Source organism: Neolamprologus multifasciatus, chromosome 23, assembly GCF_963576455.1.
Source record: "Neolamprologus multifasciatus chromosome 23, fNeoMul1.2, whole genome shotgun sequence".
Classification (NCBI taxonomy): domain Eukaryota; kingdom Metazoa; phylum Chordata; class Actinopteri; order Cichliformes; family Cichlidae; genus Neolamprologus; species Neolamprologus multifasciatus.
This window is the reverse complement of record NC_140460.1, coordinates 39,092,543-39,110,695: the sequence shown is the minus strand read 5'-3', so window position 1 is coordinate 39,110,695 and position 18,153 is coordinate 39,092,543. Positions and strand designations below refer to the sequence as shown.

The 18,153-nt window shown below is 38.0% G+C and overlaps 1 protein-coding gene, 4 non-coding genes and 2 pseudogenes across 5 annotated transcripts in view; 4 read left to right on the top strand and 3 right to left on the bottom strand.

Annotated features, from left to right (window-relative positions):
• The window catches only part of smim11 (small integral membrane protein 11), a 68,147-nt gene that overhangs the window by 14,596 nt on the left and 35,398 nt on the right, over positions 1-18,153 (bottom strand). The window lies entirely within an intron of this gene.
• Positions 1,041-1,159, bottom strand: LOC146492216 (5S ribosomal RNA). Its single transcript, XR_014872635.1, has one exon. It is a non-coding gene; the product is annotated as a 5S ribosomal RNA (ribosomal RNA).
• On the top strand, positions 1,478-1,596 carry LOC146492215 (5S ribosomal RNA). Its single transcript, XR_014872654.1, has one exon. It is a non-coding gene; the product is annotated as a 5S ribosomal RNA (ribosomal RNA).
• LOC146492214 (uncharacterized) lies at positions 4,229-6,176 on the top strand (annotated as a pseudogene).
• On the bottom strand, positions 10,784-10,903 carry LOC146492213 (5S ribosomal RNA). The gene has a single exon (XR_014872629.1). It is a non-coding gene; the product is annotated as a 5S ribosomal RNA (ribosomal RNA).
• LOC146492212 (5S ribosomal RNA) lies at positions 11,219-11,337 on the top strand. Its single transcript, XR_014872653.1, has one exon. It is a non-coding gene; the product is annotated as a 5S ribosomal RNA (ribosomal RNA).
• On the top strand, positions 13,124-16,024 carry LOC146492211 (uncharacterized; annotated as a pseudogene).

Sequence of the window (18,153 nt, the reverse complement as noted above, 5' to 3'; positions counted from 1 at the left end):
CAAAGGATCACCTTTGATACACCAAACATACTGTTGTCATTGTGGCCATATAGCTCAGTCATTGTCAAGTCTGCCCATAAAGCTTTCTTTCCAGAAGTAGTTGGGATCCTCAGTTCACAGTAATAACAAATTCCCTCTGATCTAAGGGGGACTCTTTGGTCTTCTTCCAGTCCTTGGCAAAGTGGTAACATATCCAAACAACTTGTAATTACAAACGATTGTTTGAACCGAATCTGTAAGTGTATAAAAATGGCTTCTAAATGGTTTACGGTGAGTTCCTTGGACTTTCTGTTGTTCTAAATATTGGTCAATCCAACAAGTGCTTTTAAGCGAATCCTTTTTATGCTGCGAAGAGAAACTAACACTTGTAGTCAGCCATGATCACTAATGAGAAGGTAATACGGCTTGTTGAGTTATGAGGTGCAGAACCTTCAGCGCCTCATATGAAAAGATTTGACTGTGTGTATGCTTTTAGCACTGTGTGCATTTGAGAAAATCCAAAATAAATTCAAACTTGTTTGTGAAAGCTGTTTTATAAATTTCAGTGGTATATTATTCATGCAATAGGGAGTTGTCTTCTCCAACTAACTGGGGCTGAAATAAGTTCATCTAGTTTAGAAACTCCACTGAACAGTCTATTATAGTGTCAGAACTAAGCATATGCTTAAGAACTTAAACACTTTAAATGAGAATAATAGAAATTTTCCTTTACAGCTTCTACTCAAGTACAATCAATAAAGAAAACCACAGACTCTTTGATGCTTGTTTTGAAGGAAAAGTAATTTCCTGTAAATGTTTATCTGTGTGAGATTTTTCAGAAAACATCAATTTGTTAAACGTGAGATACATGGCCTATTCTTTCGTTGTTCTACTTTTGTCTCATCATTAATCTGATTACTGTGGAAGACAAGATGGAAATATAATATTCTCATGTTAAAAAGATAGAAAAAAGATTTTATTACCCAGAAATCTAACTTTCATGCCTGTGAGCATAAACATGAGCAGCAGCGCCCTCTGCAGTGTTTGTGTTGAAGTGCAAAAGCTTACAGCACCTGGTATTCCCCAGGCGGTCTCCCATCCAAGTACTGACCAGGCCGACCCTGCTTAGCTTCCGAGATCAGACGAGATCGGGCGTGTTCAGGGTGGTATGGCCGTAAACGAAGGAAGCCCGCTATAAAACACCTTTTATACTTGGCAAATGTCTCACAGTTTAAAATATAGTATTGTGCCAAGTTTTATATGTTACAGCGAAAGCATGCAGCTATTCGTTGTTAACTGTAGCTTCGACACTGAGCTGCAAAAATGCTTTTCCCGCCGTAACGTCACCATAATAACATATGTTAGATTATTATAGAACCGTGTGTTTTGTATTCAAACATTTTTGTCGTTTGGAGACTTTAACTTCTATATAGAAGAGAAAACGTGTGCATGTGTCGCTACAGCATGTATAAAAATGCTGTTTCTGAGCTCTGCTTTCGCTTACGGCCATACCACCCTGAACACGCCCGATCTCGTCTGATCTCGGAAGCTAAGCAGGGTCGGGCCTGGTCAGTACTTGGATGGGAGACCGCCTGGGAATACCAGGTGCTGTAAGCTTTTGCACTTCCACACACAAACTGCAGAGGGCGCTAAAACTTTCACTACTCCTTCCTGTATTCTCTAGTCTCCTCCTGCTTTCCTTGAAGCACAAAAGCGCCTCGCTGATCATTTCCTAGATGCTAATCAAGGAATATTTAAGTTATGTTTCCTTTTGACAGTAACTACTATAAAAACCTAAAGCAGCACCTCACTGTCAATAACAGATTAAACGAACAAATCACATTAATATTGCAGAGTATAACATGGAGACATGAAGTAAGTTAGAGAAAAAAACAACAACAAGATGTGACATGTTGAATTTAATATAATTATAAAAAACAGAAACACAGTTTTGGTTTATAGTTTACAGAGAATTTTACAGGAAAAAATAAAACACTGCGTCATATTCATATAAATGCACCGATCTGACAGACTTGCACAGGGTACAAAGCAAAGGAAGTGTTGAGTTCATCTGCATGGAGCCTGAATGACCGTCTCAGCAGATCACGTATGTGGCATACGGCCAATACTGGACCAATGAGCAAGCTTTACCTCATCCCTGTCCTCTCATCTTAGTATTCATACTGAAGTTTGCATGTTATGGAGTTTTTTTGTTGTTGTTGTTTTGGCTGTCATATTTTCCTTTTTAAAAAACGGCACCTTGAAATATAAAAATGTGCTCGACAGTCCTGCTACTTTAACCACAAATCATTTCCTGAAACTCAGGAAAGTGTCCCTGTTGCTGAAAATCTCACATCTTCATCCTATTTGGAGGAAGTGGCTTGCAGCTCTGGTCGATAAGATGTTCCCCTGGAGGAGAGAGAAGGACATTTGAGAGATTGATGACTCACAAGAGTCTAATCACATCAGTGCAACCAGTGGTTACTTGTATTAGTTTATTAATTAGAGATGAACCGATCTGATATTACGTATCGGTCCGATACTGACGTAAATTACTGGATCGGATATCAGAAAAGAAATTTAAAAAATGTAATCCGATCCATTAAATATCACGAAAGCATCTCACAAAACTTGCGACACGGCGTAACTCAGCTCATAACCGTAGCACGTTGGAGCAGTATGAGTCACGTGATAGAGCGGCTGTGGCGTGCGAGACCTGTCGGCGTCTGGTTGAGCAGTTGGAGCCTCGCTACCAAACCGGCATTTCATCTTCGAGAAAGTTATCCCAGAGAGAAGTAAAGCAAGTGTGTAAGTTCATCTCTGAATATTTGTAAAGCATTCCCACATTAAGCTTAACAACCGATATATGGAACGACTGCCTCTTCTCTCTTTCCAAAGATTCTTTCTTTTGTTATCAATAGTTCTCATCATGCTGATTGATGTCCAAGGGGTCTCCTTTCCCATAAGTTTGATTCTAATTCCTACCGCGGTGGATGTTTAAATTGGGGTGAAACGTCCATCATAACAGCTTTGACTGACAGCTGCAGTCACGGAGAAAACATGAGTATCTCTGTTCGCGAATAGCAGATAGTACGGAAGCGTAGAGCTGCCACCCAGGCAAAAAGAAAAATACAAGTGTATCACGTTATAATGTGAAAAGTTTATTGTTCTAACAAGATACTTTTCCTGTTTGTACAATATAACCTTTCACGTTTGTACAATATACCTTTCACGTTTGAACAACATAATATCACGTTATTACAATATACATAATTATCACGTTCGTACAATATAATTATCACGTTCGTACAATATAAATATTATATTGTACGAACGTGATCATATATTGTACAAACGTTATAAAAAATACCATTACAATAACATTTTTATTGTAAGAACGTAAAACGTGTTGCGTTCGGAAACCCAAATCCATGGTAGGTGTGGAGAGCTCACGCTCTTCAGAACTGGCACTTAACTTTGAATGCCCTGCTTTCAACATGGACACAAACACTGATAGCCACTTCTGAGATTTCTTCGGAATCGTGGTGTACCTGAGGACTGTCTCTTACCGAATGCTACAAGAACGCGTAAGTGCTCTCGTGAGGGGGAAATTTGTAAAACTCGCTTTTTACGAAGTTACAGCGTCTAAAAATATGACATATTGCTAAGTTAGCAACCACAGCGGTTTTCACTTCTCTCGCTTTGACTGCGTAAGGACGTAAAGGTAAACTGCATTGGTGTGGATATATATGGAATGGAGAATGTAAAACAAATTAACCCGCTGTATAAAACTGGGTTGTTGTATGACCACATGTTACTACTTAACCCATATGCAGATTCCAGGTTTCTTAAATATATCGCTATATTATGTGATGCACTATGTTTCCTTGTTTATCTAAAAACAAATGAATTAAACTGTGTTTATATTGATATTTGGCTTCAGTTTAAAAAACCAGTGAGTTCAACCCTTTGTGATCTGTGCAACTGAAAGATACGTGAATACTAATTTACTTTTTCAAAAGTGGGCATTGTATATACTGTAATATTTCTATTAATAACATGTTAGATAATCTCATTAATGTTGCTGGCATAGAGAGATGAAAAGAATAAATGCTAAATATTGATGGCTGCCACTAAAATAATAACAGACAATTATCAAAACGCATGTGAAATGTACATACATTTTTTTTAGTGAGGTACCTCATGTGGTGTGGCAGCAGGTATACCTTGTACTTCTGTATAGTAATAAATATCTCTGTTATTACAGATTGATGCCACAGTGATTGATTTCATGGATGACAAGACCCTGTCTGGTTACATCCCAACATATGGTGATCGGATAGCTGCCAGGCGGTTCTGCTTGGAAAACAGTGGTGCAAGTACTAAGGAATCAAGAAAAAACTCATTGCTTGAAAAATTGAAGGAAAAGATGGGAATCAATGAAAATGAGAAGAAACCTGATCATGAGGAGGCATTTGTTTCTAAGAGAAAAAGAACATATGCAAAAATCAACAAATGGGCTGAGAAAAAGACTCGAAAAATTGAGTTAGGGTGGATCCATGAAGGTAAGCAAGTGAGAAAGCGCAGAGGAGGAGGAGCAATGACCTTTGATGTGCCCAAAGACTCCAAAAAAGCTGACATATTACAGTATGCTAAAGATCTTTTCTTTCCAAGTGGAAAAAGCAAATTTGGAAGATGGGAGGTGTTCAGTCATAACATATTAGACTATCAGGAAGAGGCCGTATTTGATGAAGATGTCACAGTTGGAGAACTCTACTCAGCACTTAAAATGGGAATGTTGAGATTTTACTTGTGCACAAGAAGATTTTCCAATGATGAAGATGATGAAGAAGTTTATGATAGAGGGAAAACACATGTAAACAATGTTACACAAACTGACTGACTCACATCAAGGAGATGAAGAAGCTTCTCACACTGTTGTGATCTCATCATCAGAATCTAGGAATGCTGATGAAGATGTTTTATTCGACACATCTGAGGTAATGATTGGACCCGACCTTGGAGAGCCTCTGCCTTGTCAACTTGATGAACACTGTAATTAGATGAACCATTCCTGCAGTTGAGGAAGATGATCTGGTCATCATATCCATTACACTTCCTCCAACAAACACAGCAGTCAGTAGTCCAGATACATCTATAAGCAATGAAGCAATAAGCTCTGCAGGATCATATGATGTTGTCTGTGTTACCATACAAACTTCACAGGGTTACTATTCTGGAGGAGATGATCAGCCAGTTCAAAGATCCAGCACTCCTCATACACCCTCTAAAATACACCTACATTGATGAAAAAGGAAGCTGATGCAGACGGTGTATCAAGAGATGTGTATGCTGCATTTTGGTCAGAGTTTGTGGACAACACAGCTGAAGGAGAGGAGTTCAGAGTGCCATCACTGTCTCCTAAATGGCAGGAAGAAGAGTGGAAATCCATGGGTAGAATTTTACTGAAGGGATTTCAAGACCATGGATATTTCCCTTGTCGCCTTGCTCCTGTTTTCACAGTGGCACTCATCTTAGGTGAGAATCAAGTATCAGATGATCTGCTGTTTGAAAGTCTTCTCTTTTACCTAAGTCAATCAGATAGAGATCTGATAACAAGGGCACTAAAAGAAGATCTTTCAGATGAAGACAGGGATGAAGTGCTGGATCTCATGGATCGCCTGGATGTATCAGTGCTTCCAACCAAAGAGAACTTAAAAGGCCTTCTTCTGAAAGGTCGCACACAAAACAATTAATCCAAAAACCAGCATATGCCGCAGAGAAATGTCCTTAGTTGCAAGCCACTTCCTAAAAGAAGCTTTTCAAAGCCCACAAGATGTCCTACAAATGTATGAAGATAAAAAGCCAACAACGAGAAAGCTTTTGAAGTTGCTTACTGCCTCTCCCACCACTCAAGCAGAAAAGCAAAGCTTCAGATTTCTGCACCAGTACATCAGAGGACTTGACAATACAGGGCTCAGAAGGATGTTCAGGTTTCTTACTGGGTCAGATGTCATCTGTGTTGACAAGGTTGAGGTACTGTTCACGCCTGTGGATGGACTGGCACGACGACCTGTGGCACACACATGCGGCCCTCTTCTGGAACTACCATGGACATACACGTCCTACCCAGAACTACGAAATGAACTGGACAATGTTTGGCTGCTAAAAGCTCTTATGAGTTCAGCATAGCTTGATTAAGTCCATCATGTTTAAACCAAGAATGAAAGGTTTGCACTAACAATGACTGGCTATGAAGCTCTAAAGTTTGTTAAACCCACACACAGGGAACACATCATTGTATAAAAAAAGAAAGAGCTTAAATTTCAGGGATATTTGAATTTATTTTCAAAAAAATTGTGGATAACATCAATTTGTTTCCACCATGAAAAAATGTAAATTTCAGTTTAAAATTTCATACTTAAAAGTTTTACTAGTTTAAATGTTAAATAATTATGTTTAATAAGTTCATATGGTTAGCAGCAAGAGGTGAACTATGCTTATTATTAGTTCTATCTATCATGTGTCAAGGTCCTTTTCCACAGGTCTGTGGGTACAGTTTTGTAGGATACAACATGTCTGCTAGAGGGGATGTTTTGTTTAATGTAATAATTCAAAGACTTAATATTAATTATTTTCAAGTATATATTTTTTTTACCTTTCCACAGTCATTTGTTTTAGAACATATTAAAAGGGAATAACTTTGGAAGGCAATGTGTTTGATGCAATAGTTGACTGGAATAAAAGACAGAAAATTGGCACATAAGTTAAGTTTTGTAGTGTTTATCAAGAGTCCGTGTTTTCTTCTCCTTGAACACAAATAAAAAGGGAGGCTAACATCTAACAGTGTTTGTTGATTATTAAATAATGCAGAATTTTTACATTTACCAGTTTACAAGAAACTGTTCGTGGATGAATAGCAGTTGCACAGTGTGTTCAGTAAAATTGAAAACAATATTTCATGAATGAGAATGTTATAGGATCAGCAGTTTAAAAAATGTTTTTTTGACAGTCTTAAAACAGAAATCAGATATAATAGAAATTCAGTTAAAAAATAATTGGAAATGCCAAAAGGTTGAGATTATTCAATGCAAGTCTTTCTACTGATTTATTTTTAAAACATTTTGCGTATTCAAGCATTTACTTCAATGTTCTCATTTCAATTAATAAGCAGGTGTCAGATGTTTTCTTTAGATGGGAAGCAAACGCCTGTTTTTTGCATAAATGCCTCAGTCAAAATATTAAAAAAAAGAAAAGCAATACAAATACAAGGACCTGCTTTAATTTTGATTCTTCACTGAGTACGCAGATTTGGTTAAATAAATTTAGACATGCTTGCTTGCTACTATCTTCAACCGAAAATCCAAACAACAATAATAATGATTGTCTTTTCTATTGTTTATTGCACAAATAAAACATTGTACCAAAAAATATGTGCATAAAAATTCCCAAAGCCCAATTATATTTAGGTTTATAAGTCCTTCAGTATATAGGTTCTCAGGGAAGAGATACAGTTCATGGATTCATCTGCTGTGCTTGGTGGACGTAAGAAGTTCTCTGACATTATGAGGCAACACAAGCTGAAAACGGTTTCATCACAGGTATAAGGTCCTCTCTGTTGACATTCTTGCTTACAAGCATCCACTGCCTCCCGAGAAACCTCTTTCAGATGATCCTGTCCTCCAAAGAGATGAGGGATGGTGTACATGAGAATCGGACGTCCACTTGGAGCAACTGCATTTCTGCTTCTGCGTATTATGTGGGTGTTCCACATATGTGCAACTTGCTGCAGCTCCTCCTATTAAATATTAAAAATTAAAAATCTCATATCAGTAAAAGAACACATTTCTCTTGGCTCAACATGTTACCCAAAACGGCGCTGGCACGGCTGGCAGCCTTAACCCAATTTCCCTCGGGATGAATAAAGTACGATCAATCAATCAAAAGCACCACACAGTGACAGTCAGAAAAACAGAGTTTATCAAAAATAAGACAACAACAACAACAACAAGAATAACAGTGGTAGACACGTGATACTGTGTAAAATTTAAAGTAATTATTAAACGTGAATTGTTTTAGACAGTGTGATTTTATGTTTCTGGCCAGTGAAATATGCATTTTTCATATCCTGAACGCAGTGATAATAGGGACGGTGCATGGTGGGTGTTAAAGCAAACTTTTTATTCTCTCTCCGTGTCTCTCTTTCTCTCTACACACACACACACACAATGACTCATTAAAAGAATATAAACATGGTTACATACCTCGATGACGTTCAGGCACGTAAACAATATGAGCTGCTTGTCCAAAAAACATCCAGAAAAGCAGTCATGGTCTTTTAGTTCCTGGAGACGATTTATCCAGTGCTGAGCATGATGTCGTCTCAGAAAGGCCCACCAGCCTTCAATACGCTGATTGTGATTGCTGGATCCAGTAAAAAACAGTTTCTGACGTTCGGATCCATAGTCCAGCGCAAGAATCGTTGTATCTCGGCCATTATGACATTTTCTGTTCCCAAATCAGAGCGAATCCTAGCAGGTGTTCCCATCCTCTTTTCAACTTCTGCTATGAAATATCCAGCAATGACTTTGGGATCATTGTTTGTTGAATAGGCATGAAGCCAAATCATAACTCTCGAAAAGCCATCAATAGCTCCATTTATACAGATTCCAAAAGGCTTCAGTTTGTCATAGGAGTCAACATGCCACATGAAATTTGGTCCAGGATTTACATACGTGCGTCGCATTAGGCGATTTCTGCGTCGTTGCTCAACACCGTAAGGGTCAAGATATTTCAGTAAATGTCTCACAGTACTCTGCGTGACAACATAACCTGCCTGAATGCAGTTCAGGTGGTGTAGTTTGTATCCATGGAGCCTCCCGTGTCCCTCCAGTTGATCAATAAGAAATCGTGCCACCTCAATCGGATCGGACTCATTCTTTCTCCTGTACAGTCCCATGCGTTTTAGGTTTCTTCTAAGTGTCCGCATGCTTATCACAATACTGTCCAAACTGCTCAATAACAGCAAAATCTCCCCATGCCTCAATCCAAGCATAAAATAGAACTTAATTAATTCCAATAAACGAGCCATTTTCTCGCACTCTGATCTGCACTGTCACCCACTTCACTATGTTTTACGCTTCCGTAGTTTTACGGCAATATATCATGCTCGAACAATAAAAATATGTTATAACGTGAAAACTTTATTGTTCAAACAATATAATTATCACGTTCGTACAATATAATATTATTGTACGAACGTGATAATTATATTGTATGAACATGATGATTATGTATATTGTTAAGTGATATTATTGTTCAAACGTGAAAAGTATATTGTACAAACATGATAGTATATTGTACAAACAGGAAAAGTATCTTGTTAGAACAATAAACTTTTCATGTTATAACGTGATACACTTCTATTTTTCTTTTGCCTGGATGGCAGCTCTACGCTTCTGTAAGATAGAGCGTAGGCTCTGAGAGGACGCCCAGCGTTTACGCTACGAAAACACGACCCGAGTGTAAATCAGATCCAACTGAATGTCATCAGAACATATTATATTATGAAATTTGTTTTTTTTACTAATAAGTCGAGGATGAGGATTTGGAAAAGCACTGAATAGAAGTTTTCTATCTCTGATGATCAGTTTCAATGGTTGATTGTAAACTCACTTTACTAGTCCTCCTTCTTAATATTCCATCCAGCATATCAGCCCCGGAGCATGATCCTCCACCACCATGCTTAACATCTGGTACAGTGTTCTCAGATTTCAAAGGATCACCTTTGATACACCAAACATACTGTTGTCATTGTGGCCATATAGCTCAGTCATTGTCAAGTCTGCCCATAAAGCTGTCTTTCCAGAAGTGGTTGGGATCCTCAGTTCACAGTAATAATAAATTCCCTCTGATCTAAGGGGGACTCTTTGGTCTTCTTCCAGTCCTTGGCAAAGTGGTAACATATTAAAACAACTTGTAATTACAAACGATTGTTTGAACCGAATCTGTAAGTGTAAAAAGGCTTAAATGGTTTACGGTGAGTTCCTTGGACTTTCTGTTGTTCTAAATATTGGTCAATCCAACAAGTGCTTTTAAGCGAATCCTTTTTACGCTGCGAAGATAAACTAACACTTGTAATCAGCCATGATCACTAATGAGAAGTTAATAGGGCTCGTTGAGTTATGAGGTGCAGAACCTTCAGCACCTCATATGAAAAGATTTGACTGTGTATGCTTTTGGCACTGTGTGCATTTGAGAAAATCCAAAATAAATTCAAACTTGTTTGTGAAAGCTGTTTTATAAATTTCAGTGGTATATTATTCATGCAATAGGAGTTGTCTTCTCCAACTACTGGGGCTGAAATAAGTTCATCTAGTTTAGAAACTTCCACTGAACAGTCTATATAGTGTCAGAACTAAGCATATGCTTAAGAACTTAAACACTTTAAATGAGAATAATAGAAATTTTCCTTTACAGCTTCTACTCAAGTACAATCAATAAAGAAAACCACAGACTCTTTGATGTTTGTTTTGAAGGAAAAGTAATTTCCTGTAAATGTTTATCTGTGTGAGATTTTTCAGAAAACATCAATTTTGTTTAAACGTGAGATACATGGCCTATTCTTTCCTTGTTCTACTTTTGTCTCATCATTAATCTGATTACTGTGGAAGACAAGATGGAAATAATATCTCATGTTAAAAAGATAGAAAAAAGATTTTATTACCCAGAAATCTAACTTTTCATGCCTGTGAGCATAAACATGAGCAGCAGCGCCCTCTGCAGTTTGTGTGTGAAGTGCAAAAGCTTACAGCACCTGGTATTCCCAGGCGGTCTCCCATCCAAGTACTGACCAGGCCCGACCCTGCTTAGCTTCCGAGATCAGACGAGATCGTGGCGTGTTCAGGGTGGTATGGCCGTAAGCGAGGAAGCCCGCTATAAAACACCTTTTATACTTGGCAAATGTCTCACAGTTTAAAATATAGTATTGTGGTTTTCCATATTTACAGCGAAAGCATGCAGCTATTCGTTGTTAACTGCAGCTTCGACACTGAGCTGCAAAAATGCTTTTCCCACAGTAAAATCTCCATAATAACATTTGTTAGATCATTATAGAACCGTGTGTTTTGTAATTCAAACATTTTTGTCGTTTGGAGACTTTAACTTCTATATAGAAGAGAAAACGTGTGCGTGTGTCGCTACAGCATGTATAAAAAGGCTGTTTCTGAGCTCTTTCCTCGCTTACGGCCATACCACCCTGAACACGCCCGATCTCGTCTGATCTCGGAAGCTAAGCAGGGTCGGGCCTGGTCAGTACTTGGATGGGAGACCGCCTGGGAATACCAGGTGCTGTAAGCTTTTGCACTTCCACACACAAACTGCAGAGGGCGCTAAAACTATCACTACTCCTTCCTGTATTCTCTAGTCTCCTCCTGCTTTCCTTGAAGCACAAAAGCGCCTCGCTGATCATTTCCTAGATGCTAATCAAGGAATATTTAAGGAATATTTCCTTTTGACAGTAACTACTATAAAACCTAAAGCAGCACCTGACTGTCAATAACAGATTAAATGAACAAATCACATTAATATTGCAGAGTATAACATGAAGACATGAAGTAAGTTAGAGAAAAAACAACAAGATGTGACATGTTGAATTTGATATAATTATAAAAAACAGAAACACAGTTTTGGTTTATAGTTTACAGAGAATTTTACAGGAAAAGATAAAACACTGCGTCATATTCATATAAATGCACCGATCTGACAGACTTGCACAGGGTACAAAGCAAAGGAAGTGTTGAGTTCATCTGCATGGAGCCTGAATGACCGTCTCAGCAGATCATGTATGTGGCATACGGCCAATACTGGACCAATGAGCAAGCTTTACCTCATCCCTGTCCTCTCATCTTAGTATTCATACTGAAGTTTGCATGTTATGGAGTTTTTTTGTTGTTGTTGTTTTGGCTGTCATATTTTCCTTTTTAAAAAACGGCACCTTGAAATATAAAAATGTGCTCAACAGTCCTGCTACTTTAACCACAAATCATTTCCTGAAACTCGGGAAAGTGTCCCTGTTGCTGAAAATCTCACATCTTCATCATATTTGGAGGAAGTGGCTTGCAGCTCTGGTCGTAAGATGTTTCCCTGGAGGAGAGAGAAGGACATTTGAGAGATTGATGACTCACAAGAGTCTAATCACATCAGTGCAACCAGTGGTTACTTGTATTAGTTTATTAATTAGAGATGAACCGATCTGATATTACGTATCGGTCCGATACTGACGTAAATTACTGGATCGGATATCAGAAAGAAATTTAAAAAATGTAATCCGATCCATTAAATATCACGAAAGCATCTCACAAAACTTGCGACACGGCGTAACTCAGCTCATAACCTTAGCACGTTGGAGCAGTATGAGTCACGTGATAGAGCGGCTGTGGCGTGCGAGATCTGTCGGCGGTCTGGTTGAGCAGTTGGAGCCTCGCTACCAAACCGGCATTTCATTTCGAGAAAGTTATCCCAGAGAGAAGTAAAGCAAGTGTGTAAGTTCATCTCTCAATATTTGTAAAGCATTCCCACGTTAAGCTTAACAACCGATATATGGAACGACTGCCTCTTCTCTCTTTCCAAAGATTCTTTCTTTTGTTATCAATAGTTCTCATCATGCTGATTGATGTCAAGGGGTCTCCTTTCCCATAAGTTTGATTCTAATTCCTACCGCGGTGATGTTAAATTGGGGTGAAACGTCATCATAACAGCTTTGACTGACAGCTGCAGTCACGGAGAAACATGAGTATCTCTGTTCGCGAATAGCAGATAGTACGGAAGCGTAGAGCTGCCACCCAGGCAAAAGAAAAATACAAGTGTATCACGTTATAATGTGAAAAGTTTATTGTTCTAAACAAGATACTTTTCCTGTTTGTACAATTACCTTTCACGTTTGTACAATATACCTTTCACGTTTGAACAACATAATATCACGTTATCTACAATATACATAATTATCACGTTCGTACAATATAATTATCACGTTCGTACAATATAAATATTATATTGTACGAACGTGATCATATATTGTACAAACGTTATAAAAAATACCATTACAATAACATTTTTATTGTAAGAACGTAAAACGTGTTTGCGTTCGGAAACCCAAATCCATGGTAGGTGTGGAGAGCTCACGCTCTTCAGAACTGGCACTTAACTTTGAATGCCCTGCTTTCAACATGGACACAAACACTGATAGCCCACTTCTGAGATTTCTTCGGAATCGTGGTGTACCTGAGGACTGTCTCTTACGAATGCTACAGAACGCCGTAAGTGCTCTCGTGAGGGGGAAATTTGTAAAACTCGCTTTTTACGAAGTTACAGCGTCTAAAAATATGACATATTGCTAAGTTAGCAACCACAGCGGTTTTCGCTTCTCTCGCTTTGACTGCGTAAGGACGTAAAGGTAAACTGCATTGGTGTGGATCTATATGGAATGGAGAATGTAAAACAAATTAACCCGCTGTATAAAACTGGGTCGTTGTATGACCACGTTACTACTTAACCCATATGCAGATTCCAGGTTTCTTAAATATATCGCTATATTATGTGATGCACTATGTTTCCTTGTTTATCTAAAAACAAATGAATTAAACTGTGTTTATATTGATATTTGGCTTCAATTTAAAAAACAGTGAGTTCAACCCTTTGTGCTCTGTGCAACTGAAAGATACGTGAATACTAATTTACTTTTTCAAAAGTGGGCGTTGTATATACTGTAATATTTCTATTAATAAACATGTTAGATAATCTCATTAATGTTGCTGGCATAGAGAGATGAAAAGAATAAATGCTAAATATTGATGGCTGCCACTAAAATAATAACAGACAATTATCAAAACACATGTGAAATGTACATACATTTTTTTTAGTGAGGTACCTCATGTGGTGTGGCAGCAGGTATACCTTGTACTTCTGTATAGTAATAAATATCTCTGTTATTACAGATTGATGCCACAGTGATTGATTTCATGGATGACAAGACCCTGTCTGGTTACATCCAACATATGGTGATCGGATAGCTGCCAGGCGGTTCTTCTTGGAAAACAGTGGTGCAAGTACTAAGGAATCAAGAAAAAACTCATTGCTTGAAAAATTGAAGGAAAAGATGGGAATCAATGAAAATGAGAAGAAACCTGATCATGAGGAGGCATTTGTTTCTAAGAGAAAAAGAACATATGCAAAAAAACAACAAATGGGCTGAGAAAAAGACTCGAAAAATTGAGTTAGGGTGGATCCATGAAGGTAAGCAAGTGAGAAAGCGCAGAGGAGGAGGAACAAGGACCTTTGATGTGCCCAAAGACTCCAAAAAAGCTGACATATTACAGTATGCTAAAGATCTTTTCTTTCCAAGTGGAAAAAGCAAATTTGGAAGATGGGAGGTGTTCAGTCATAACATATTAGACTATCAGGAAGAGGCCATATTTGATGAAAATGTCACAGTTGGAGAACTCTACTCAGCACTTAAATGGGAATGTTGAGATTTTACTTGTGCACAAGAAGATTTTCCAATGATGAAGATGATGAAGAAGTTTATGATAAAGGGAAAACACATGTAAACAATGTTACACAACTGACTGACTCACATCAAGGAGATGAAGAAGCTTCTCACACTGTTGTGATCTCATCATCAGAATCTAGGAATGCTGATGAAGATGTATTATTCGACACATCTGAGGTAATGATTGGACCCTACCTTGGAGAGCCTCTGCCTTGTCAACTTGATGACACTGTAATAGATGAACCATTCCTGCAGTTTGAGGAAGATGATCTGGTCATCACATCCATTACACTTCCTCCAACAAACACAGCAGTCAGTAGTCCAGATACATCTATAAGCAATGAAGCAATAAGCTCTGCAGGATCATATGATGTTGTCTGTGTTACCATCAAACTTCACAGGGTTACTATTCTGGAGGAGATGATCAGCCAGTTCAAAGATCCAGCACTCCTCATACACCCTCTAAAATACACCTACATTGATGAAAGAGGAGCTGATGCAAATGGTGTATCAAGAGATGTGTATGCTGCATTTTGGTCAGAGTTTGTGGACAACACAGCTGAAGGAGAGGAGTTCAGAGTGCCATCACTGTCTCCTAAATGGCAGGAAGAAGAGTGGAAATCCATGGGTAGAATTTTACTGAAGGGATTTCAAGACCATGGATATTTCCCTTGTCGCCTTGCTCCTGTTTTCACAGTGGCACTCATCTTCGGTGAGAATCAAGTATCAGATGATCTGCTGTTTGAAAGTCTTCTCTTTTACCTAAGTCAATCAGATAGAGATCTGATAACAAGGGCACTAAAAGAAGATCTTTCAGATGAAGACAGGATGAAGTGCTGGATCTCATGGATCGCCTGGATGTATCAGTGCTTCCAACCAAAGAGAACTTAAAAGGCCTTCTTCTGAAAGTCGCACACAAACAATTAATCCAAAAACCAGCATATGCCGCAGAGAAAATGTCCTTAGTTGCAAGCCACTTCCTAAAAGAAGCTTTTCAAAGCCCACAAGATGTCCTACAAATGTATGAAGATAAAAGCCAACAACGAGAAAGCTTTTGAAGTTGCTTACTGCCTCTCCCACCACTCAAGCAGAAAAGCAAAGCTTCAGATTTCTGCACCAGTACATCAGAGGACTTGACAATACAGGGCTCAGAAGGATGTTCAGGTTTCTTACTGGGTCAGATGTCATCTGTGTTGACAAGGTTGAGGTACTGTTCACGCCTGTGGATGGACTGGCACGACGACCTGTGGCACACACATGCGGCCCTCTTCTGGAACTACCATGGACATACACGTCCTACCCAGAACTACGAAATGAACTGGACAATGTTTTGGCTGCTAAAAGCTCTTATGAGTTCAGCATAGCTTGATTAAAGTCCATCATGTTTAAACCAAGAATGAAAGGTTTGCACTAACAATGACTGGCTATGAAGCTCTAAAGTTTGTTAAACCCACAAACAGGGAACACATCATTGTATAAAAAAAGAAAGAGCTTAAATTTCAGGATATTTGAATTTATTTTCAAAAAATTGTGGATAACATCAATTTGTTTCCACCATGAAAAATGTAAATTTCAGTTTAAAATTTCATACTTAAAAGTTTTACTAGTTTAAATGTTAAATAATTATGTTTAATAAGTTCATATGGTTAGCAGCAAGAGGTGAACTATGCTTATTATTAGTTCTATCTATCATGTGTCAAGGTCCTTTTCCACAGGTCTGTGGTACAGTTTTGTAGGATACAACATGTCTGCTAGAGGGGATGTTTTGTTTAATGTAATAATTCAAAAGACTTAATATTAATTATTTTCAAGTATTTTTTTTTTTTACCTTTCCACCAGTCATTTGTTTAGAACATATTTAAAGGGAATAACTTTGGAAGGCAATGTGTTTGATGCAATAGTTGACTGGAATAAAGACAGAAAATTGGCACATAAGTTAAGTTTTGTAGTGTTTATCAAGAGTCTGTGTTTTCTTGTCCTTGAACACAAATAAAAGGGAGGCTAACATCTAACAGTGTTTGTTAATTATTAAATAATGCAGAATTTTTACATTTACCAGTTTACAAGAAACTGTTCGTGGATGAATAGCAGTTGCACAGTGTGTTCAGTAAAATTGAAAACAATATTTCATGAATGAGAATGTATAGGATCAGCAGTTTTAAAAAATGTTTTTTCGACAGTCTTAAAACAGAAATCAGATATAATAGAAATTCAGTTAAAAAATAATTGGAAATGCCAAAAGGTTGAGATTATTCAATGCAAGTCTTTCTACTGATTTATTTTTAAAACATTTTGCGTATTCAAGCATTTACTTCAATGTTCTCATTTCAATTAATAAACAGGTGTCAGATGTTTTCTTTAGATGGGAAGCAAACGCCTGTTTTTTGCATAAATGCCTCAGTCAAAATATTTAAAAAAAGAAAAGCAATACAAATACAAGGACCTGCTTTAATTTTGATTCTTCACTGGAGTACGCAGATTTGGTTAAATAAATTTAGACATGCTTGCTTGCTACTATCTTCAACCGAAAATCCAAACAAAATAATAATGATTGTCTTTTCTATTGTTTATTGCACAAATAAAACATTGTACCAAAAAATATGTGCATAAAAATTCCCAAAGCCCAATTATATTTAGGTTTATAAGTCCTTCAGTATATAGGTTCTCAGGAAGAGATACAGTTCAATGGATTCATCTGCTGTGCTTGGTGGAAGTAAGAAGTTCTCTGACATTATGAGGCAACACAAGCTGAAAACGGTTTCATCACAGGTATAAGGTCCTCTCTGTTGACATTCTTGCTTACAAGCATCCACTGCCTCCCGAGAAACCTCTTTCAGATGATCCTGTCCTCCAAGAGATGAGGGATGGTGTACATGAGAATCGGACGTCCACTTGGAGCAACTGCATTTCTGCTTCTGCGTATTATGTGGGTGTTCCACATATGTGCAACTTGCTGCAGCTCCTCCTATTAAATATTAAAAATTAAAAATCTCATATCAGTAAAAGAACACATTTCTCTTGGCTCAACATGTTACCCAAAACGGCGCTGGCACGGCTGGCAGCCTTAACCCAATTTCCCTCGGGATGAATAAAGTACGATCAATCAATCAAAAGCACCACACAGTGACAGTCAGAAAAACAGAGTTTATCAAAAATAAGACAACAACAACAACAACAACAAGAATAACAGTGGTAGACACGTGATACTGTGTAAAATTTAAAGTAATTATTAAACGTGAATTGTTTTAGACAGTGTGATTTTATGTTTCTGGCCAGTGAAATATGCATTCTTTCATATCCTGAACGCAGTGATAATAGGGACGGTGCATGGTGGGTGTTAAAGCAAACTTTTTATTCTCTCTCCGTGTCTCTCTTTCTCTCTAACACACACACACACACACACACACGCACACACACACACACACACACAATGACTCATTAAAAGAATATAAACATGGTTACATACCTCGATGACGTTCAGGCACGTAAACAATATGAGCTGCTTGTCCAAAAAACATCCAGAAAAGCAGTCATGGTCTTTTAGTTCCTGGAGACGATTATCCAGTGCTGAGCATGATGTCGTCTCAGAAAGGCCCACCAGCCTTCAATACGCTGATTGTGATTGC